Here is a 23,795-nt window from a genome sequence, read left to right on the forward strand (position 1 = left end):
GTGACCCCACATTGTTGCCAGAGGGATCTCATGTATTTCGAGATGAAGTTCGTACCCCTGTCGCTCACCACTTCTCGGGGGAACCCCACCCTGGAGAAGATGCCCATCAGGGCCCGGCCCACCACTGGAGCTATCACAGTTCGGAGGGGGATGGCCTCTGGGTATCGGGTGGCGTGGTCGACCAGTACCAGGATGAAGCGGTTGCCCAGGGTGGTTCGGGGGTCGAGGGGCCCCACGATGTCAATCCCTACCCGTTCGAACGGGGTGCGGACGGCTGGAAATGGTTGGAGGGGGGCCTTGACTCGACCCCCAGTCTTCCCGCTGGCTTGGCAGGTCTGGCAGGACCGGCAGTGGTGGTCCACGTCCCTCCACATTCGGGGCCAATAAAAATGGGTCACCAAGCGGCTGTAGGTCTTGTCTCGCCCGAGGTGTCCGGCGAGGGGCACGTCATGCGCCAGGTTCAGGAGGAACTCTCGGAATCGGAGGGGAACCACCAACACACGGCCGGCTCCTAGTTTGGCGACTTTCTGTTCGCTATATAACAAGTCATTGTCCCAATAGATCCAGTGGGTTCCCGTGGGGTCCCCCGTGGCCTGGGCGGCCACTTGCTGTCGGGCCCCCTCGAGGGACGGGCAGGCCTTCTGTTCTTGTTGGAACTGTTCGCGGGTGGGGCCCCCGTCGTGGCGCCACTGGGCCAGCTCGGGGATCTCGCTGAGGGAGGCGGCCTCGTCGGGGGAGAGTTCGGATGGCCCGGCCTTCTCGTCAGGCTCCTCCGTGCCGGAGGAGGGTTGCAGTTCTGGACCCGCAGGCTCGACGGGGTCCGCTGCAGAGGCTGGTTGGGCGATCATGGACCGGGTGGTGGTGCAGTCCCATTCGGGCAGCCCTAGCATCCCCAGAGATCGATGATGACCAGCAGCTGGATTCACAGTGTCCCATGACGTCTGCAGCTGATGGATGTGTCGGCAACCGGATTGGAGCCAACAAGCCTTGGCAACTGCAAGTCTTGTGTAGACTGAAGATAGACGATGATGCAGACCAGCAAGGTCTGATAGACTCACCCACCAAGGGTAAGTGAGGGCAGGCCTGGAGCAGCCAGAAGAGCCCTTGAAGTTGATGAGAAAGTCTTCGGGGAAGTCACTAGCCAACAGGCAAGTAACCGCAAAGATGCTTCCTCAGGAAATGCTTCACAGAAACCCACGGCCACTCGGGGCGAGGTAGGCAGCTGATTTATGGTGCAAGACCTGCTGGAGGCTTGCGCCAAAGATGGTCTAATGCACAAGTTCTAGGAATGTTGTTTAGTGTTTGCACTCTACAATAGTACACGGTCCCCGGGTATTGCTGTTCCTTGTCATTCGTGGGGTCCACTCGCCACAGCTTCGCTCGAGACTCACAGGGGCTGTCGAGAAGTCAGAAAATCTATGTCTGGGGCAGCAGGGACTCCGCACTCTGGCGGGAGCAGGAAAGTTTGCAACCATTGATTCAAGTTACTGGTGCCTGCCAAGCAGGGGAGTCACTCCTTGACTCCAAGTGAGATTCTTCTGTCTTCCAAAGGCAGTGGAACATCGAAGGGCCAGGATTCTTCTTTGTAGAGCATCGTCCAGGTTTAATCTGCTTTGCAATGGCAAAGTTTGCTATCTTATACTGAAGATAGGGGAGGGACTAGCTCTATGACCATTCCTCTAGGAGGGTCAGGGTAGTGGGTGGTTACACCCACTTCCCTTTGTCCAGTTTCGCGCCAGATCAGGTGCTGGTAGCCCCTGAACCGGTTTGAGCTGGCATATGCACAGAGGAGCCTACCGCTCCCCCAGTGCAGGACTTAAAAGCACACTAAGAGTGCACCCACCCAGCTCCAATACACTAAATCCTGTCTGGGAGGTGGTGACACCTCCCTGTGACAGGATACCTTTTGTTGGGCTTCCTCCACTGCGAGTTTCGGTCAGCAGGAGGGCAGCCCAGTGTCTGTGCTGGTGGCATCCATTTTGTGATCCAGGGCTCCTTTAGATTTCTACCGTTTAGTACAGTGGGTACATGTCATCCCCTCTAGAAGGGTGGGATCATACTCCCACACCAGTTACTGGTGTGGGGGTATGATTCCAAGTTGTTTGACACCAAACACAACATGTTTTGATGCAGTCACCCCAAAGTTAGCATTTACCGCAAGGTTATAATGCACTTAAGAGTATATGGTTTAACTGCATCCACAAACAGCAGCAGAGAATAGACTCTGCCATCTGCAGAGGGGTCCTGCTCATGCAGAAGCACCCCTCACATAGTAAACCAAGCACCCTGCCCTCAGGATTGATAGGGCCTACTGTAGGGGTGACTGATAGGTTTATATGTGTGTGTATGGTGAGATATAGGAACCTATACCTCAGTGAGGAGTGCTAACACTACCTCACACAGGCTGCAGTAGCAGGCCTGTGGTGTCAGATTGTGAATGCTTCCCAGGGGTGGCAAAATATATGCTGCAGCCCCTGGTAGGTCTGTGAAGTACCAATGCCCTAGGTACCTAAGGTACCATATACTAGGGGCTCATAAGGTACCACAGTATCCAATCACTAGTGCATCTAATATGCACACCAAGTTGTTTAGAGAGATCAGTGAGACTGGGACCCTGATTAGCAGGGACCCAGCCAGACTATAGCCAGAAACCAGTGTATACATCAGAAAAAAAGTGGGGGCAACATAAGTGCAGATCCTACTCTCCTACACAACCCCCCCAAACGCAGGGACATTAAACTAACCTTGACCAGTTGAGTCTTCATGTTCTAAGTGGAAATACCTTGAGAGTCCATCTGCATTGGCATGTTGGGTCCCAGGTCCATGTTCCACTGTATAGTCCATCCCCTGTAGGGAAATGGACCACCTGAGCAATTTAGGATTTTCACCCTTCATCTGTTTGAGCCATAGGAGGGGCTTATGGTCAGTCTGAACTATAAAGTGAGTGCCAAACAAGTATGGCCTCAGCTTCTTCAGGGCCCACACCACAGCAAAGGCCTCCCTCTCAATAGCTGACCAACCTTTCTCTCTAGGGGTCAGCCTTCTGCTTATGAAAACTACTGGCTGGTCTTGACCTTCATCATTAAGTTGAGACAGTACAGCTACCACACCCAGCTCTGAAGCATCTGTTTGAACAATGAACTTCTTTTTGTAATCTAGACTCTGTAAAATGGGGGCAGTGCACATTGCCTGCTTGAGGTCATCAAAAGCCTTTTGACACCTAGCTGTCCACTGAACCTTTTTTGGCATTTTCTTGGAGGTCAGATCATTTAAGGGGGTCACTATAGATCCATAACCCTTAACAAACCTCCTGTAATACCCAGTCAGGCCTAAGAAGGCTCTCACCTGTGTCTGGGTGGTTGGAGCTACCCATTCCATAATGGTCTGGATCTTGCTCTGCAATGGTTGAACTTGCCCTCCACCTACAAGGTGGCCCAGGTACACAACCTGACTCTGCCCTATCTGGCACTTAGTGGCCTTGATAGTGAGGCCTGCTTTTTGCAGGGCCTCCAGTACATTCCTGAGGTGGACCAGGTGATCCTGCCAGGTGGAACTAAAGACAGCAATATTATCAAGATAAGCTGAGCAATAAGTTTCCATACCCGTCAGAACTTTATTCACCAACCTCTGGAAAGTGGCAGGTGCATTCTTCAAACCAAAGGGCATTACCACAAAGTGATAGTGCCCACCAGGGTTCGCAAATGCTGTTTTAGCCTTGGCATCATCAGCTAACTTGATTTGCCAATAGCCAGCTGTAAGGTCAAATGTACTGAGATACTTGGCTGAGGCCAAAGTGTCTATTAGTTCATCTGCCCTTGATATTGGGTAGGCATCAGTCCTGGTGACTGCATTGAGACCCCTGTAGTCAACACAAAACCTCATTTCTTTCTTACCACCCTGGGTATGAGGTTTTGGCACAAGGACTACTGGGCTAGCCCAAGGGCTATCTGAGGGCTTAATAACACCTAGCTCCAACTTTTTCTGGACTTCAGTCCTGATACAATCGCTGACATGGTCAGGTTGCCTGTAGATTTTATTCTTAACAGGCAGACTGTCTCCAGTGTCTACCTCATGGGTGCACCAGGAAGTCTGACTTGGGGTCAGGCTAAACATTGTCTAAACTGATGTAGCACTTGTCTACATTCAGTTTGCTGATGTTCAGTGAGGTTGCTTGCCAAAGCAACACCATCAACTGACCCATCATCAGGGTTCTGTGAGAGAAGGTCAGGGAGAGGGTCACGCTCCTCCTCCTGATCCTCATCAGTTGCCATGAGCAAGCTCATGTCAGCCCTGTCCACATATGGCTTAAGTCTGTTGACATGGAGCACCCTAAGGGGGCTCCTGGGAATGCCAAGATCTTTCAAGTAGGTGACCTCTCCCTTTTTCTCAACAATTGTATGGGGGCCGCTGCATTTGTCCTGGAGAGCTGCTGGGGCCACAGGCTCCAACACCCACACTTTCTGGCCTGGCTGATAAACAGTCAGGACAGCCTTTTGGTCATTCCAAGCTTTTTGTAGTTCTTGGCTAGCCTCAAGGTTTTTAGTGGCCTTCTTCATATACTCTGCCATCCTGGAGCGGAGACCAAGTACATAGTCCAGTACATCCTGTCTGAGAGGTAACTCCCATCTCTCCTTCACCAGACATAAGGGTCCTCTAACAGGGTGCCTAAACAGAAGTTCAAAAGGGCTGTAGCCAACCCCCTTCTGTGGAACCTCCCTGTATGCAAACAGAAGGCAGGGAAGTAAAAGGTCCCATTTTTGCCTAAGCTTTTCTGGGAGGCTTTTAATCATTCCCTTTAGGGTTTTGTTGAATCTCTCAACTAACCCATTGCATTGTGGGTGATAGGGAGTAGTGAATTTGTAGTTTACACCACAATCCTTCCACATTGCAGTTAGATATCCTGACATAAAGTTAGAACCTCTGTCAGAGATGACCTTCTTAGGAAAACCCACCCTGGAGAAGACTTCAATGAGGTCTCTTGCTACCACAGGAGTTGTGGTAGTCCTTAGGGGTATAGCTTCTGGATACCTGGTGGCATGATCCACTACCACCAGTATAAATCTTTACCCAGATACAGTTGGTGGGTCCAGGGGACCAACAATGTCAATCCCTACCCTTTCAAAGGGAACCCCCACCACAGGTAGTGGTATCAGGGGGGCCTTTGTTGTGCCACCTGACTTGCCACTGGCTTGGCAAGTGACACAGGAGCGACAAAACTCCTTGGTGTCCTCAGACATGTGTGGCCAATGAAAATGTGGTACAAGCCTGTCCCAGGTCTTGTTTTGGCCCAAGTGTCCTGCTAAAGGGATGTCATGTGCTAGGGTCAAGAGGAACTCCCTAAACTTCTGAGGTATTACCAACCTCCTGGTGGCTCCAGGGGTAGGATCTCTAGCCTCAGAGTATAGGAGCCCCTCATCCCAATAAACTTTATGGGACCCACTAGCACTCCCTGCAGCCTCAGCAGCAGCCTGCTGTCTGAGGGGTTCAAGAGTGGGGCAGCACTGTTGCGCTTTGCTCAGATCTTCCCTGGAATTTACCCTGCCCCCAAGAACTCAACCTGACTAGGCTCAAGTTCCTCTGGGGCAGTTCCTTCTTCAGGATCTGCTTCTGCTCCCTCAGGAGGGGAATCTGAGATCTGAGACAGAGGGGAAGGCCCAGCCTTTACCCTACTGCTCCTCCTCTTGGGTAGCATCTGGTCCATAGTTTCAGGATCCAGAGCTGGTTCAGCTTGTGCATTCTGGCTTGTGACCTGGTCTCAGCAAATACCTCTGCAGGTATGCCCAACATCTCAGCATGAGTCCATAATTCTACTTCAGACCAGGCTGAAGTCTCCAGATCATTGCCCAACAAACATTCGACAGGGAGGTCTGCACTGACTACTACCATTTTGAGGCCAGTTACCCCTCCCCAGGAGAAATTCACAACTGCCAGGCTATGGTTGGTCCTGACATTACTTGCATTGGTTACCTGGTACATTTCACCCAGGATGATCTGTGCAGGGTCCACTAGGCCCTCTGTCACCATGGTGACACTAGCACCTGTGTCCCTGAATGCCAAAGCCTGTTTGCCATTTATGATAGGCTGCTGTTTGTACTTGCCCAGGTTACTTCGGCTCACTAGGAATTACATATCAAGGTCTCCCTCACAAACTAGCATTGCCTGTATTGGTACTCTGAGTAGGCCAGAGTCTACATCAGAACCCAGGTTCAACCCTACTACACCCTTATTCTGGTTACCACCTTCACCAATGACTGCACTAGGGGGAACAGTTGCCTTAGGGGCTTGAGTGGTGGTGGTTTGGTCTTTGGACTTTGTACAATCAGAAGTCCAGTGCCCTTTCTGTTTACAGAATTTGCCTCAGGGCTTCTTTTGGCCTTTTCCCTTTGCAGATTGTGACTCCCCACCAGATGCAGATTTTTGGGGCCCTTGTGAAGACTTCTGGTCTTTAGATTTATCCCTACCTTTATCTGAGCCTTTAGGCTCTTGCTTCTTAGTGTCACCACCTTGGTTCTGGGTTTTCTGCCTCACCCTGGTTCTGACCCATGTGTCTGCCTTATTTCCAAATTCTTGGGGAGAGGTCAGATCAGAGTCCACCAGGTACTGATGCAACAACTGGTTTTGGCAATTATTAAGGATCTGTTCTCTCATTATAAGATTATACAATCCCTTAAAATTAGTTACTCTACTACCAACCAGCCAACCTTCTAGAGCCTTGGTTGCACAATCAACAAGGTCAGTCCAATCCTGAGTCTGTGCTTTCTGGGTGTCTCTGAACTTCAACCTGTACTGTTCAGTGGTTAAGCCAAACCCATCTATCAAAGCACTCTTCAGGGCTTCATAATCATTAGCATCCTCTTCTCTAACAGTGAGGAGCTTGTCTCTACCTTTATCTGAAAAGGAGAGCCCCAAAATTGCTCCCCACTGTTTCTGGGGGACCTGTTGAACTCTACAGGCCCTCTCCATAGCAGTTATCCATTTGTGGATATCATCCCCACTCTGGTAGGGAGGAACAACCTTGGACAGGTTCCTATGGTCTGGAATGTAATCTCTGCCACTAGGGACACTGTTGCTGCCACCAGGGGTTTCTAACCCCTCTTTTCTAGAAGCTCTCTGGAGCTCAAAGGCTTCTCTATCTACGGCCAATTGCTTGGTTCTGAGGGCAAGCCTAGCTTCCTCATACTGGAGCATCTTGAATCTTCTTTCAGAGGAGGTCTCTCTTGGAAAGTTTGAGTTCCTCTGTGGAACAGATTCTCTTCCAGAGTGGTATGAATGGTCAGAGTCCCTTGAGGGGGACCTAGGCCTATCTTCCACTCATTCAGTTCTCTTAAGGAGAATTCCTCTGTTCTGTTCAGACCTTTCTAGGTCTGGCCCTTCACCCACAGACTCCTGGTCATCCTGATTTTCATCATCAGACCCAGAGACTATGGTTGACCCACCCCCTGATGCAGACCCACTAGCTCCTAGAGTTAGTCTAAGATCATCTGCTACTAACAGATCTATCAGGTGTTGTGAGGAGGGACTCCTGCCTACCCTCAGTTGTCTTTCAAAGCATAATGCCTTCAGGTCAGTGTAGGCTATGTCTTTGTACTGAGATGGGGTGGACCCACTGGCTCCACCTTGGTAGGACATACTAGTGTTGTGCATTGTTGTACTACCTACACTAGTTGAGGCCTACTGAACCTAGCTTGAGCTGTTGCAAGGGTGTGCTTGGCCCTTCACAAACAGCTCTAAGTTCAGTAGAACTTATTGATACTAGCTTGACTTTATATGTACCTTGAGTACCGTAAGTGGTTTTCAGTTACTAATTCAAATAGAGTTTTTCTGGTAAAACAATGGCAAGCTGGAATCCCACACGCTGCCCACCAATGTGAGAAGTTGGCCTGGCATATGCTGGTCACTAGTTATAGTGGCCACCTTACACCAGTCCAATTCGACTCTTATGGTAGATAGGTTTAAGGCAACCTTTTAAAGAAAGCTATCCTAGTGGTAGGTGTGGAGAGCAGCCTTCAGGCTAAGTCTCTGAGGAATGTAAAGCAGCTTGTTTTACCGTATAATCTCTTGAATTACTAAATGAAAGAACACCACACAGGTATATATATCAAATATATATATTTTGGAGGGAGGACCACCGGGGGACAGGGGGCCCACTCCGGGGCACCTTCCTACCGCAAAGTTATAACCGAGCGCCGCTGAGAAGCCTCCTAGGAGAGGTCCTTCTCCTATGATCGTACTAGGCCCAGTAACACCACCACACAGGACTCCGTATCAGTTGCTTATCTAGGTACTTTATCAATAGTAGCACATTCGAAATATTTACAGGGGGATCGAGAGATCCAGAAAGAGTCTCAATGTCTTTGTAGGGACAGGGTAGCGGGACAGTCTTAGTACCAGCCTGGTACGGGGAAGCTCTGTGCCAGACCTTGCATTAGGCCGAAGGTGGCTCCGGGGATCGGAGCGGCAGGTGCTGGTCTCAAAGCAGCTCGGACGTGGAGAGCCGCGACGGTGTCTGCAGGGCTCGGGTGGTAGTTCCGCTTGGGTCGAGCCGCGACACAGTCAGCAGGGCTCTGATGGCAAGTTCAACAAGGTCGGGCCGCGACAGCGTCAGCAGGGCCCCAAAGGTTCGTGAAGGTCTTTAAGCACGGTGGAGCCGCGACGTAGTCAGCAGGGCTCAGAGCGTGGTTCCAGGATGAGTCTTTCTCCGTAGGGTCATCCGCGATCCGATCAGCAGGGCTCTTGACTCCGGGATACAACTGCTGTTCTGTTGCAGGGTCACCCCAGATATAGGTCTGGAGCCCTTTGATGTCCGGACCCTAGCGCCCGGGGGGGCGGAGAGGCCGGGTCGGGAGCGGCCAGACGCCCAGCAGGAGAGGCGCCAGGCCCAGGAGAGCTTTGGGGCGATCGCACCTAGGTGTGGGAGGACGGTTGGGGGTCCCATCGATACTGCCCTCCGCCGGGAGTGGGGAAGTGTTCACGTGGTACCCCCTGGCCAGTTGTTGGTGCCTTGATGTCGGGGCTTGCTGGGGCCGAGGCCGGGTTGAGCGGGGTCACGTAGGCTGGTGCGCAGAGTAATGTACAATCCAAAATGGAGGAGCCCCGAGGTGCAGGGGACCTTGTGCGGCTTGGCGAGGGGGAACAGGACCACGCCACGAGGCCGGCTCCAACAAGCGTTCCCCCCAGCTGAAGGCAGGGAGAGTCACCCATCTCCTTGGGGGTTCTCCTCGCCGAGGCGGAAGAATCTGGATAGGCCGTCGGCATTGGCGTGGTCGTTGTCGGGCCGGTGCTCTACGGTGAAGTCCATCCCTTGCAGCGAGATGGACCATCGCAACTATTTGGGGTTCTCGCCCCGCATCTGCATTAGCCACCGCAGGGGCCGGTGGTCAGTCTGGACTCGCAAGTGGGTGTCGAAAAGGTAGGGCCGGAGCTTTTTGAGAGCCCATACCACGGCGAAGGCCTCCCGCTCGATGGTGCTCCACCTCTGTTCTCGGGGCAGCAGTCAGCGGCTGATGAAGGCCACAGGTCTGTCGAGGCCCTCGGTGTCCATCTGGGAGAGGACCGCCCCAACCCCGTTCTCCGAGGCATCTGTCTGAACCATGAATTCCTTGCCGTAGTCAGGGGCCTGTAGTACCGGGGCAGCGCACATTGCCGCCTTGAGGGTTTCAAAAGCGGCCTGACAGCGGGGTGTCCAGTGCACCGTCTTGGGCTGCTTTTTGGAAGTGAGCTCCGTGAGGGGGCCCACAATACTGCCATAGTCCTTGATAAATCGCCGGTAGTAGCCTGTGAGGCCTAAGAAGGCCCGGACAGCTGTTTGGGTGGCGGGGGGCTCCCACGCCTGGATGGCATCGACCTTCAACTGGAGGGGTGCCACCTGGCCACTCCCCACCTGATGGCCCAGATAGGTCACTGATCCTTGACCGATCTGGCACTTGCTGGCCTTAATCGTGAGCCCGGCCCTTTGGAGAGCGGCCAGGACTTCTCTGAGGTGTCCTAGGTGCGCGGCCCAGTGGTTGCTGAAGACTGCAATGTCGTCTAAGTAGGCCGCGCTGAAGGCTTCTAGTCTGGCCAGGACCTTGTTCACCAGTCTCTGGAAGGTCGCTGGGGCGTTCTTCATACCGAAGGGCATCACCCGAAAGTGGTAGTGCCCATCGGGGGTGGAGAAGGCGGATCGTTCCTGGGCACCGGGGGTGAGCCTGATCTGCCAGTACCCAGCGGTGAGCTCAAAAGTGCCTAGGTAGCGGGCGGCCCCTAAGCGGTCGATCAGCTCGTCTGCCCGTGGCAGGGGGTGGGCATCGGTCTTGATGACTGCGTTTAGGCCCCTGTAGTCCACACAAAATCTGAGTTCCGGGGTGGTGCCGGGGGCGGCGGCCTTCGGCACCAAGACCACAGGGCTGGCCCACGGGCTGTCGGAGGGCTCGATGACTCCGAGGGCGAGCATCTTGGAGACCTCCGTTTGTATGCAGGCTCGGACCCGGTCAGGCACTCTGTAGGCGCGGTGTCGCACAGGGGGGCTGTCCCCGGTATCCACGTCGTGGGCGCACCAGGGTGTCACCCCGGGCGTGAGGGAGAAGAGGGCAGCGAAGGGTTGCAACAGCTGCCGGCAGTCATGGCGCTGTTCTGGGGTCAGGGTGGTGAAGAGTTTGACGCCCTCCATGGAGCCGTCTTGGTCCGAGGACCCCAGGGGGTCGGGTAGGGGCTCGGAGTCGCTTTCGCCCCCATCGTCGGTAGCCAGCAGCAGGCTTAGTTCGGTTCGGGCAAAGTGGGGCTTGAGCCGGTTGGCGTGTAGGACCCGGAGGGGGTTCCTTGGAGACTCCATGTCGATCAAGTAGGTGACGGGGCTCTTCTTCTCAACCACCTTGAAGGGCCCGGTCCATTTGTCCTGAAGGGCGCAGGGGTCCACGGGCGACATGACCCAGACTTGCTGGCCCGGCTCGAACTCGATGGTCGAGGCATTTTCGTCATACCAGCGTTTCATGTCTTCTTGGCTGGCTTCGAGGTTGGCTTCTGCCAGGGCCCGGAACTTCCGAGTCTGGTTCCGCAGGGTCCAGAGGTACCTGTAGACGTCGGGGGGGCATCTTGGACGCTCGCCTCCCAGCCCTCTTTGACCAGGCTGAGGGGCCCTCGGACGGGGTGCCCATACAACAGTTCGAAGGGGCTGCAGCCCAGGGATTTCTGTGGAACCTCTCGATAGACGAACAGGAGGCATGGCAGCAGGACGTCCCATCTCCTCCTCAGGGGCTCTTCCAGGCCCTTGATCATTCCTTTCAAGGTTCTGTTGAACCGCTCGACCAGTCCGTTCCCCTGGGGGTGGTAAGGGGTGGTGAACTTGTAGGTGACCCCACATTGTTGCCAGAGGGATCTCATGTATTTCGAGATGAAGTTCGTACCCCTGTCGCTCACCACTTCTCGGGGGAACCCCACCCTGGAGAAGATGCCCATCAGGGCCCGGCCCACCACTGGAGCTATCACAGTTCGGAGGGGGATGGCCTCTGGGTATCGGGTGGCGTGGTTGACCAGTACCAGGATGAAGCGGTGGCCCAGGGCGGTTCGGGGGTCGAGGGGCCCCACGATGTCAATCCCTACCCGTTCGAACGGGGTGCGGACGGCTGGAAATGGTTGGAGGGGGGCCTTGACTCGACCCCCAGTCTTCCCGCTGGCTTGGCAGGTCTGGCAGGACCGGCAGTGGTGGTCCACGTCCCTCCACATTCGGGGCCAATAAAAATGGGTCACCAAGCGGCTGTAGGTCTTGTCTCGCCCGAGGTGTCCGGCGAGGGGCACGTCATGCGCCAGGTTCAGGAGGAACTCTCGGAATCGGAGGGGAACCACCAACACACGGCCGGCTCCTAGTTTGGCGACTTTCTGTTCGCTATATAACAAGTCATTGTCCCAATAGATCCAGTGGGTTCCCGTGGGGTCCCCCGTGGCCTGGGCGGCCACTTGCTGTCGGGCCCCCTCGAGGGACGGGCAGGCCTTCTGTTCTTGTTGGAACTGTTCGCGGGTGGGGCCCCCGTCGTGGCGCCACTGGGCCAGCTCGGGGATCTCGCTGAGGGAGGCGGCCTCGTCGGGGGAGAGTTCGGATGGCCCGGCCTTCTCGTCAGGCTCCTCCGTGCCGGAGGAGGGTTGCAGTTCTGGACCCGCAGGCTCGACGGGGTCCGCTGCAGAGGCTGGTTGGGCGATCATGGACCGGGTGGTGGTGCAGTCCCATTCGGGCAGCCCTAGCATCCCCAGATGCTCTCGGCGCTCCACCTGGACCCAGGGGGAGCTCTCCAGGTCGTTCCCCAGGAGGCAGTCCACGGGAGCGTCGTCGCGGACAGTTACTTTCAGGGTGCCTGACACTCCTCCCCACTCGAAGGGGATCCGGGCCATCCGGCACATGCTTTCGGTGTTGTCCGTGGTCCGGACAGGGCATAGGACATGCGGCAGGATCTGTTCGGGGGTCACCAGGTGGCAGCGGACAGCGGTCACACTGGCCCCAGTGTCACAGAGGGCTTCGGCCCGTTGCCCATTGATGGTGACCCACTGCTGGTACTTCTGGGTGTTGCTCGGGATGGGGGCGCGGGGCACCATTTCTCTGGTGCCCAGGCATACGAGTAACATGGCAGCCGGTTCCCACTCGGGGGACCCGACGTCGTGGTTTTCCTCCTCTTCTTCTCCTTTCCCCAGGGCTGCGGCGGCTATTTGTCGGGGAGGGGGCCCAGTGGTCCCGTTTCGTCGGTTCACGGGGCAGGCCGGGTCGCTCGCATAGTGGCCTGTCTGTTGGCAGCCGAAGCAGGTCACTGGCGGTCGGGGTCCAGGCCTGGCGATGGAGGTCCCCCTACGGACCAGGGTCGGGGACGTGTGGTTGGCGGCTTGGCCTCGTGGTGGGCTTCGGGGCGGCCCGGCCGGGAATTCTCGGCTGCGGTGGGACCCTCCTCCTCTGCCCCGCTGGCGAGGGGGTCCCGGGGTACTCCGTTGGTAGTCCCCCACGGGGTTCCGGGGACCCGGGTGTTGACCCATCGGTCGGCATCAGCGGTGAGCTTCCGGGGCTCGGTCAGTTTGCTGTCAAGGAGGTGTTGCCTTAGGTCGACAAAGCAGTTGTTGGCGAGGTGCTCCCAGACAATGAGGTCGAACAGTTCGTTGTACGAGGTGACCTTGCTCCCTCTTATCCACCCCTCAAAGGCTCTGCTGAAGAAGTCCACGTATTCGACCCATGTGGTACCGGGGAGCTTCTTGCAGTCCCGGAAGCGCTGCCGGTACATCTCGGCTGATAGTCCGTAGCGGGTGAGTAGGGCCTCTTTCATGTGGTCGTACGAGGTCATCACCGCGTCGGGGAGTTGCAGCAGGGTATCCCGGCCCTCGCTGAGGAACCTCCCACATAGGCCGGCACCCCAATCCTTCCGGGGTACCCGATGGGAGGTCATGGCTACCTCGTATGCTCGGAACCATTGCTGGATGTCGTCGTTTTTATAGTACTCCTTGACGACATCCTTGGGGATATGAACCTTTGGCTCGGTCAGTGGCAGAGCGTCCCGGGATCCGGGGGTGCTGGTCTCCCCCGTTTTGGATTTCAGTTCGAGTTCATTGAGGCCCCTCTCGTGCTCGAGGGTTAGCCATTTCTCTTCTAGTTCTCGATGCCGTTTCTTTTCTTCGATTTCCTCCTGCAGCCGTAGTTGCTCCAAGGCCAACTTTTTCTCCGCCAGCAGGAGTTCACCGTCCAGCCGGAGTCGTGCGAGTTCCAATTCGTGTGTCTGGACCCTCTCCCGTTCTCGCAATTCTTCGTGGCATAGGCCGGCTTCCGGGATGCTTCGTCCCCCATCTGCCGTGGTCATGGTCGGCGGCAGGTTTTCGTCCCGGGCCGAGGTCCCTTCGCCTTGGGGTGGAGTGGCCTCGGATTCTGCCCAGGCTTTCAGGGCTTTCTGCATTTCTTCCTTGTTGCCCAATCCTGTGGTTGGGATCCCTTTGTCCTTGAAGAATTGTTTCAATTCTTTGTGGGTGTATTCTTCCAACCTTTCTTGCTGGAAGGTTGCGACCACGGTTGTTTCTTGGCTGCTCATGGTTCTCTTTCTTTTTCCGTCTGGTTAGGCAGCGGGTGCGTTACTTGCCTGTACGATTGCGTCTGGCTCGGATCCCGTCGCTGGCCACCAAATGTTGGAGGGAGGACCACCGGGGGGTCAGGGGGCCCTCTCCGGGGCACCTTCCTACCGCAAAGTTATAGCCGAGCGCCGCTGAGAAGCCTCCTAGGAGAGGTCCTTCTCCTATGATCGTACTAGGCCCAGTAACACCACCACCCAGGACTCCGTATCAGTTGCTTATCTAGGTACTTTATCAATAGTAGCACATTCGAAATATTTACAGGGGGATCGAGAGATCCAGAAAGAGTCTTAATGTCTTTGTAGGGACAGGGTAGCGGGACAGTCTTAGTACCAGCCTGGTACGGGGAAGCTCTGCGCCAGACCTTGCGTTAGGCCGAAGGTGGCTCCGGGGATCGGAGCGGCAGGTGCTGGTCTCAAAGCAGCTCGGACGTGGAGAGCCGCGACGGTGTCTGCAGGGCTCGGGTGGTAGTTCCGCTTGGATCGAGCCGCGACACAGTCAGCAGGGCTCCGGTGGTAGGTCCGCTTCGGTCGAGCCGCAACGAGGTCAGCAAGGCTCTGATGGCAAGTTCAACAAGGTCGAGCCGCGACAGCGTCAGCAGGACCCCAAAGGTTCGTGAAGGTCTTTAAGCACGGTGGAGCCGCGACGTAGTCAGCAGGGCTCAGAGCGTGGTTCCAGGATGAGTCTTTCTCCATAGGGTCAGCCGCGATCCGATCAGCAGGGCTCTTGACTCCGGGATACAACTGCTGTTCTGTTGCAGGGTCGCCCCAGATATAGGTCTGGAGCCCTTTTGATGTCCGGACCCTAGCGCCCGGGGGGGCGGAGAGGCCGGGTCGGGAGCGGCCAGACGCCCAGCAGGAGAGGCGCCAGGCCCAGGAGAGCTGTGGGGCGATCGCACCTAGGTGTGGGAGGACGGTTGGGGGTCCCATCGATACTGCCCCCCGCCGGGAGTGGGGAAGTGTTCACGTGGTACCCCCTGGCCAGTTGTTGGTGCCTTGATGTCTGGGCTTGCTGGGGCCGAGGCCGGGTTGAGCAGGGTCACGTAGGCTGGTGCGCAGAGTCACGTACAATCCAAAATGGAGGAGCCCCGAGGTGCAGGGGACCTCGTGCGGCTTGGCGAGGGGGAACAGGACCACGCCACGAGGCCGGCTCCAACAATATGTATTTATTTCTAGACACACTCTACTAATCTCTTTATGAGATTAGAAGACAAGTACACATTCAAATGTCAACAGTTCTCAATAAATTAAGCACAAATATGGCTGGAGCCCTAGGGGCGTACCAGACCATATAATGAAAAAATGGGTTAACAAACTCGACTTGCAAAATGACAAAGCCTAGGGCCTTGGGAATCGCTGGGGCTTCACTACTGCAGTGTTAGCAGGTAAGTAACAAGCCCACGGGAGACGCATGCAGTGTCTAAACACAGCCACGGGTTTCCTATTAGTTTCAACGGAGCAAGTCGCGGTTTGTATTTTAAAGTTTTATGGCACTTCGAGGAAGTCAACAAGCAAGCCACTTACAAGGTAAGTACTTCGAGGGCCAACACACACGTGGGCACCGGAGTGCACAAGTTATCTCACCCAGAGAAGCCGGGTGCATAGGTGTCTTTTGGTGTCGGGTCGAGATGCTGTTTTCAATGGAGACCAATGAAGACTTGCTGCTTGCGACGACTGGAGAGGTGTCCGCTGGAATCCGAAGATGGATTGAAGATGAAGATGAAGAAGACCTGAAAATTGAGGGTACAGTGTTCAAGGTCACTTGCCAGTGACCGGTGGCCAGCAAGATGGATGACCACTGATGTCGCGTCGATTCAGGCTGTTGATGGAGTTTTGTCTCTTCGCTCACGATGTCCAGGAGAGATCGACGATGACCAGCAGCTGGATTCAGAGTGTCCCATGACATCTGCAGCTGATGGATGTGTCGGCAACTGGATTGGAGCCAACAAGCCTTGGCAACTGTAAGTCTCGTGTAGACTGAAGATAGACGATGATGCAGACCAGCAAGGTCTGATAGACTCACCCAGCAAGGGTAAGTGAGGGCAGGCCTGGAGCAACCAGGAGAGCTCTTGAAGTTGATGAGAAAGTCTTCGGGGGAGTCACCAGCCAACAGGCAAGTAACCGCGAAGACACCGCCTCAGGAAATGCTTCACAGGAGCCCACGGCCACTCGGGGTGAGGTAGGCAGCTGATTTTTGGTGCAAGAGCAAGACCTGCTGGAGGCTTGCGCCACAGAGGGTCCAATGCACAAGTTCTAGGAACGTTGTTTAGTGTTTGCACTCTACAATAGTGTATGGTCCCCGTATATTGCTGTTCCTCGTCACTCGTGGGGTACACTCGCCACAGCTTCGCTGGGGATTCACAGGGGCCGTCGGTAAGTCAGAAAATCCAGTTCCAGGGCAGCAGGGACTTCGAACTCCAGCGGGAGCGGGAAAGTTTGCAACTGTTGATTCAAGTTATTGGTGCCTGCCAAGTAGGGGAGTCACTCCTTGACTCCAAGGGAGATTCTTCTGTCTTCTAAAGGCAGTGGAACATCGAAGGGCCAGGATTCTTCTTTGTAGAGCGTCGTCCAGGGTTATCTGCTTTGCATTGGCAATGCTTGGTATCTTATAGTGAAGATAGGGGAGGGACTAGCTCTATGACCACTCCTCTAGGAGGGCCAGGGTAGTGGGTGGTTACACCCACTTCCCTTTGTCCAGTTTTGCGCCAGAGCAGGGGCACGTAGCCCCTGAACCGGTTTGAGCTGGCATATGCACAGAGGAGCCTACTGCTCCCCCAGGGCCCGACTTCAAAGCACTCTAAGAGTGCACCCACCGTACAGTGGGTACATGTCATCCCCTCTAGAAGGGTGGGATCATACTCCCACACCAGTTACTGGTGTGGGGGTATGATTCCAAGTTGTTTGACACCAAACACAACATGTTTTAATGCAGTCATCCCAAAGTTAGCATTTACCGTGAGGTTATAATGCACTTAAGAGTATATGGTTTACCCACATCCACAAACAGCAGCAGAGAATAGACTTGGCCAGCTGCAGAGGGGTCCTGCTCATGCAGAAGCACCCCACACATTGTAAACCAAGCACCCTGCCCTCAGGATTGATATGGCCTACTGTAGGGGTGGCTGATAGGTTTATATGTGTGTGTATGGTGAGATATAGGATATAGGAACCTATACCTCAGTGAGGAGTGCTAACACCACCTCACACAGGCTGCAGTAGCAGGCCTGTGGTGTCAGATTGTGAATGCTTACCAGGGGTGGCATAAGATATGCTGCAGCCCCTGGTAGGCCTGTGAAGTTCCAATGCCCTAGGTACCTAAGTACCATATACTAGGGGCTCATAAGGTACCACAGTATCCAATCACTAGTGCATCTAATATGCACACCAAGTTGTTTAGAGAGATCAGTGAGACTGGGGCCCTGATTAGCAGGGACCCAGCCAGACTATAGCCAGAAACCAGTGTATACATCACAAAAAAAGTGGGGGCAACATAAGTGCAGATCCTACTCTCCTACAGGGAGGGATAATCTTATTCAGGTTCCTATGGTCACAAACTGGTTCTCTAACTCTAGGGACACTGTAGCTGCCACCATGGGGTTCTAACCCCTCACTTTTTGAAGCTCTATGTAGCTCCAGGGCTTCCCTGTCTAAAGCCTGTCTACCTCTCCTCATCCTAAGCTTAGCTTTTTCAAATCTGATGAGATTGTTTCTTTTCTCAGTGGAGGACTCTCTTCTGTTGGAAGCTGAGCTCCTATGAGAGAGAGAGGACCCTATTGATACTCCAGAATGGTCAGATTCCAATGAAGGTGATCTACTTCTTCTGGGTATACTGGCTGCTCCACCTGCAAGGTCAAAGATCATCTTCATTCTCAAGGGGAGTTGACTTTTCCAGGTTGGAATCATTGTGATTCTCCTGTGCAGCCTCAGAGTCAGGCTCATCATGGTTTTCACCACTTAGCCCTTCCTCTGCTGCTGTCCCACCCACTTTTGGAATTTTCTCAGTGCTTAAGGCCCTTCTGAGATCGCCTTACACCAGTCCAAACAATCCTTATGTTGATAGGTTAAAGACAACCTTTATTGAAAGCTATCCTAGTGGTAGCTATGGAGAGCAGCCTTCAGGCTAAGTGTTGAAGGAATGTAAAACAGCTTGTTTTACCAGTCTATAATGTCTTGAGTCACTAAATGAAAGGAGAACCACACAGGTATATATATAAAATAGATGTATTTATTTCTAAACACTCACTACTAATCTCTTTATGAGATTAGAAGTCAAAGCACATAAATTATAATCAAGAAAATGAAGTAAATTAGCACAATAAAACGTTGAGCCCTAGGGGCGTACCAAACCATATATCAATAAAGTGGTATAAGAACCACGACTTAGCTAGACACAAGGCCTAGAGCCTGTAGAAGTGATTGGACCCCAAGGAAACACACAAGGTAGTGACACAAGGGACCCATGGGGGACGCGTGCAGGGTAGGAACACAGCCGGGAATTGCCGTTATCTTCTATGGGGAAAGTCGCGGTTGGAAAATTAAAGATTAAGGACACTTCGGAGAGGACTTGGAGCAAACCCCTTGAAACTTAGGGTGTTCGAGGGCCAAAACCAGTGGAGCACCGGAGTACTCGTGTTACCTCACCCAGGGAAGCCGAGTGCATATGCGTCTTTTGGCGTCTGGAATCGTCGTCGTTTTTAATAGCGATCCGTGGAAAAGTCCTGCTGCCGTGGAGAAGAAAAGTGTCCGGGGAGATCCAAGCCTGGATCTTGGATGGGAAGAACCTGAAAGCAGAGAGGACAGAGTCTGGGTCACTAGCCAGTGACCAGTGGCACTGGTGTCTGGCAGTGCCACTCCTAAGTGGAGAATGCGGAAGTCCAGATTGAGGGGTGAGAGGGGGGAAGAGTCCCCAGTGGAAGAACCATTGGGTCATGGGCCAGCCAGAAGGGCTGAGTCACCAATGATTGACCATAGTGACATCACTTCTGTCCTGGGGCATCTTCATGCACTGTCAGAGGGACAGGAGGTTGTGAGCTCTGCGCCAGGCAGACTGTCACACAATACATTAGTTATGTGTCACCCTTGGGGGGTATATGTACTCCCCAGGATTTCCTGGTTCGCCGGGCAATTGTCTGACCGAAGGCAACCGTTCCTGGGTTGGGGAGCCAGGTTCAGGTGTTTCCTGACCTGGAGGGAAGGGTAACTGTAATCAGTGTCCTGACCGGTTTGCCTTCTTGGAGTACCTAGGGCGGTGAAGAAACCTCCGCTCCACCAGCATAGCGGTTAAAGCCAGCCACCCCTGCTCCCCGGCCCGGTCCCAGCTTCCGAACCCTAGCCAGGCCGGGGAGAGCCTTCCCGGGCCCCGGTGGACACCCTTCCCCAGCGCCAGTACCCTCGGCTGTCTTCCAGGATTGGGGGCTCCGCACCCTGGGACCCTGGGACGCAGCACGAGCCCCAGGCCCAGACCCAGCTTCAGAACCCTATCCAAGCCAAAGGAGAGCCTCCCCAGACCCCGGTGGACCCCCGTCACCAGCGCCCGGACCCTCAGCTGGCTTCCAGGATGGGGGGCTCCCGCACCCTGGGACCCTGGGACGCAGCACGAGCCCCAGGCCCGGACCCAGCTTCAGAACCCTAGCCAGGCTGGGGAAAGCCTCCCCGGGCCCCTGGGACCCCCCGGTAGTCAGCACCTGGATCCTCGGCTGGAACCAAGGAGGGTTAAGCCCAGGCCACGTTTTTCTCGACTATTACGTGGAGGTTTACAGAACTTTGGGGAAGGATGAAAGTTGGCGTTAGCCCGGCCATCTGGTCACCTGGCCCGCAGGGCCAGCTGATCACCCGGCCCGCAGGGCCATCTGGTCACCCGGCCCGCAGGGCCATCTGGTCACCGGACCGCAGGGCCATCTGGTCACAGGACCTGCAGGGCCATCTGGTCCCCCGGCCCGCAGGGCCATCTGGTCGCTCAGCCAGGCGACCAGATGGCCCGGGATGACCCAGTGCCCAGATGGCCTGGGAGGGTGCCATACCCAGTCGCCCTTGCAGTCTCTCTCGGAGCGAACCCATTCCAGGGTGCCCTGCCCTATACAAAGAAAAGAGAGCTCTCCCAGCTCCTGCAGTCTGGGACAATGGGACACAGCACAAGCCCTGGGCCCGGTCCCAGCTTCCGAACCCCAGCCAGGCCGGGGAGAGCCTTCCCGGGCCCCGGTGGACACCCTTCCCCAGCGCCCGTACCCTCGGCTGGCTTCCAGGATGGGGGGCTCCGCACCCTGGGACCCTGGGGCGCAGCACGAGTCCCAGGCCCAGACCCAGCTTCAGAACCCTAGCCAAGCCAAAGGAGAGCCTCCCCAGGCCCCGGTGGACCCCCGTCACCAGCGCCCGGACCCTCAGCTGGCTTCCAGGATGGGGGGCTCCCGCACCCTGGGACCCTGGGACGCAGCACGAGCCCCAGGCCCGGACCCAGCTTCAGAACCTTAGACAGGCCGGGGAAAGCCTCCCCGGGCCCCTGGGACCCCCCGGTAGTCAGCACCTGGATCCTCGGCTGGAACCAAGGAGGGTTAAGCCCAGGCCACGTCCTCGCCCCGACAGCCTGCCCGGGGGGCCCATTTTTCTCGACTATTACGTGGAGGTTTACAGAACTTTGGGGAAGGACACAAGTTGGAGTTAGCCCGGCCATCTGGTCACCTGGCCCACAGGGCCATCTGATCACCCGGCCCGCAGGGCCATCTGGTCACCCGGCCCGCAGGGCCATCTGGTCACCGGACCGCAGGGCCATCTGGTCACAGGACCTGCAGGGCCATCTGGTCCCCCCGCCCACAGGGCCATCTGGTCACTCAGCCAGGCGACCAGATGGCCCGGGATGACCCAGTGCCCAGATGGCCTGGGAGGGTGCCATACCCAGTCGCCCTTGCAGTCTCTCTCGGAGCGAACCCATTCCAGGGTGCCCTGCCCTATGCAAAGAAAAGAGAGCTCTTCCAGCTCCTGCAGTCTGGGACAATGGGACACAGCACAAGCCCTGGGCCAGGTCCCAGCTTCCAAACCCCAGCCAGGCCACGGAGAGCATCCCCGGTTGACCCCCGTCATAAGCGCCCGGATACTCGGCTGGCTTCCAGGATAGGGGGGGCTCCCGCAGCCTGGGACCCTGGGACGCAGCATGAGCCCCGGGCCCGGTCCCTGCTTCTGAACTCTAGCCAGGCCGGGGAGAGCCTCCCAGGGCCCCAGTGGACCCCCATCACCAGCACCCGGACCCTCGGCTGGCTTCCAGGATGCAGGGCTCCTGCACCCTGGAACGCAGCATGAGCCCCGGGCCCGGTCCCAGCTTCCGAACCCTAGCCAGGCCAGGGAAAGCCTCCCCGGGCCCCAGTGGACCCCCGGCACCAGCACCCGTGCCCTCAGCTGGCTTCCAGGAAGGGGGTCTCCGGCAGCCTGGGGCCCTCGGACGCACTACGAACCCCAGGCCTGGTCCCAGCTTCTGGACCCTAGCCAGGCCGAGGAGAGCCTCCCAGGGCCCGGTGGACACTCTTCCTCAGCGCCCGGACCGTTGGCTGGCTTGCAGGATAGGGGGGCTCCCGCACCCAGGGCCCGCCAGATGGAGAATGAGCCCCGCGCCTGGTCCCAGCCTCCAAACCTTAGCCAGGCCGGGGAGAGCCTCCCCGGGCCCTGGTGGACCCCCGTCACCAGCGCCTGGATCCTTGGCTGGCTTCCAGGGCAGGTGCTCCCACACCCTGTGATGCAGCACAAGCCCCGGGCCCTGTCCCAGCTTCTGAACCCTAGCCAGGCCAAGGAGAGCCTCCCGGGCCCTGGTGGACCCCTGTCACCAGCGCCTGGACCCTCGGCTGGCTTCCAGGATGGGGGCTCCCGCAGCCTGGGCGCTTGGACGCAGCGTGAGCCCTGGGCCCGGTCCCAGCTTCTGAACCCAAGCCAGGCCGGGGAGAGCATCCCCGGGCCCCGGTGGACCCCCGTCACCAGCGCCCGGACACTCTGCTGGCTTCCAGGACGGGGGCTCCCGCAGCCTGGGACCCTGGGACGCAGCACGAGCCCCAAGCCCGGACCCGGCTTCAGAACCCTAGCCAGGCTGGGGAAAGCCTCCCCGGGCCCCTGGGGACCCCCCGGTAATCAGCACCTGGACCCTCGGCTGGAACCAAAGAGGGTTAAGCCCAGGCAACGTCCTCACCCCAAAGGCCTACCCGGGAAGCCCATTTTTCTTGACTATTACGTGGAGGTTTACAGAACTTTGGGGAAGGACAAAAGTTGAAGTTAGCCCGGCTATCTGGTCACCCGACCCGCAGGGCCATCTGGTCACCTGGCCCACAGGGCCATCTGGTCACCCTGCCCGCAGGGCCATCTGGTCGCTCAGTTAGGTGACCAGATGGCCTGGGATGACCCAGTGCCCAGATGGCCTGGGAGGGTGCCGTACCCAGTCGCCCTTGCAGTCTCGGAGCAAACCCATTCCAGGGTGCCCTGCCATTCACAAAGAATATAGAACTCTCCCTGGGGCTCCCGCCGGCTTCTTCGGGATCCTTTGCGTTACCGCACTGGACACGGCGAGGGCACCCGTCTCTGCCACTCTGGGTTCGGGGATCTGAACCTGACTCCCTTTCAATCGGTCGAGGGCAACGGAGGCCATCACCCGTCCCTTCTGAACGGCGCTCGCCCATCTCTTAGGACCGACTGACCCATGTTCAACTGCTGTTCACATGGAACCCTTCTCCACTTCAGCCTTTAAAGTTCTCGTTTGAATATTTGCTACTACCACCAAGATGTGCACCTGCAGCCGCTCCACCCAGGCCCTCGCCCCGGGCTTCAGTGCGCACCACAGTGGCCCTCCTACTCATCGCGGCTTAGCCCCCACGGCTCTCAGCGCCGGCGATGTCCGAGTATGGGCCTGACACTCCAGCACCATCCATTTTCAGGGCTAGTTGATTCGGCAGGTGAGTTGTTATACACTCCTTAGCGGATCCCGACTTCCATGGCCACTGTCCTGCTGTCTATATCAACCAACACCTTTTCTGGGGTCTGATGAGCGTCGGCATCGGCCGCCTTAATCCGGCATTCGGTTCATCCCGCAGCACTAGTTCTGCTTACCAAAAGTGTCCCACTTGGCACTCGCATTCCATGCCCGGCTCCACACCAGCGAGCCAGGCTTCTTACCCATTTAAAGTTTGAGAATAGGTTGAGATCGTTTCGGCCCCAAGAACTCTAATCATTCGCCTTACCAGATAAAACTGGGGGCTCCGAGCGCCAGCTATCCTGAGGGAAACTTCGAAGGGAACCAGCTACTAGATGGTTTGATTAGTCTTTCGCCCCTATACCCAGGTCGGATGACCGATTTGTCAGGACCGCTATGGACCTCCACCAGAGATTCCTCTGGCTTTGCCCTGCCCAGGCATAGTTCACCATTCTTTGCATCCTTTCATGCACACTCATGCTCCACCTCCCGGTGGTGCGTCTGCCGCTGGAAGTGTGGCGGGATCCCACCTCATCTGGCGCGCTAGCACGCACCGGCCCTCCCCCTTCATTGTGCCATAGGGTATCGCTCGGCCCTCCGACTCGCGCACGAGTTAGACTCCTTGGTCCGTGTTTCAAGACGGGACGGGTGAGTAACCGACATCGCCGCATACCCCTGGCGCCCAGCGTGGCCTCCCCACCTGGTGGCACGTCGCGGACGGGGCGCACCGAGAACAGTCCACCCTACTCAACAGTCGCGCTGGGAGCAGGGGGCTCTGTCCCCCTTCAACCACC

General features: G+C 56.4%; 1 pseudogene; it reads right to left on the reverse strand.

The window, feature by feature from the left end:
* Nucleotides 1–22,807: 22,807 nt before the first annotated feature.
* On the reverse strand, nt 22,808–23,628 carry LOC146829958 (28S ribosomal RNA; annotated as a pseudogene; the record flags this gene model as incomplete).
* Between the last annotated feature and the right edge of the window lie 167 nt (nt 23,629–23,795).

The sequence above is a fragment of the Triturus cristatus genome, chromosome 5_1, assembly GCF_964204655.1.
Source record: "Triturus cristatus chromosome 5_1, aTriCri1.1, whole genome shotgun sequence".
In the NCBI taxonomy this organism is placed as follows: domain Eukaryota; kingdom Metazoa; phylum Chordata; class Amphibia; order Caudata; family Salamandridae; genus Triturus; species Triturus cristatus.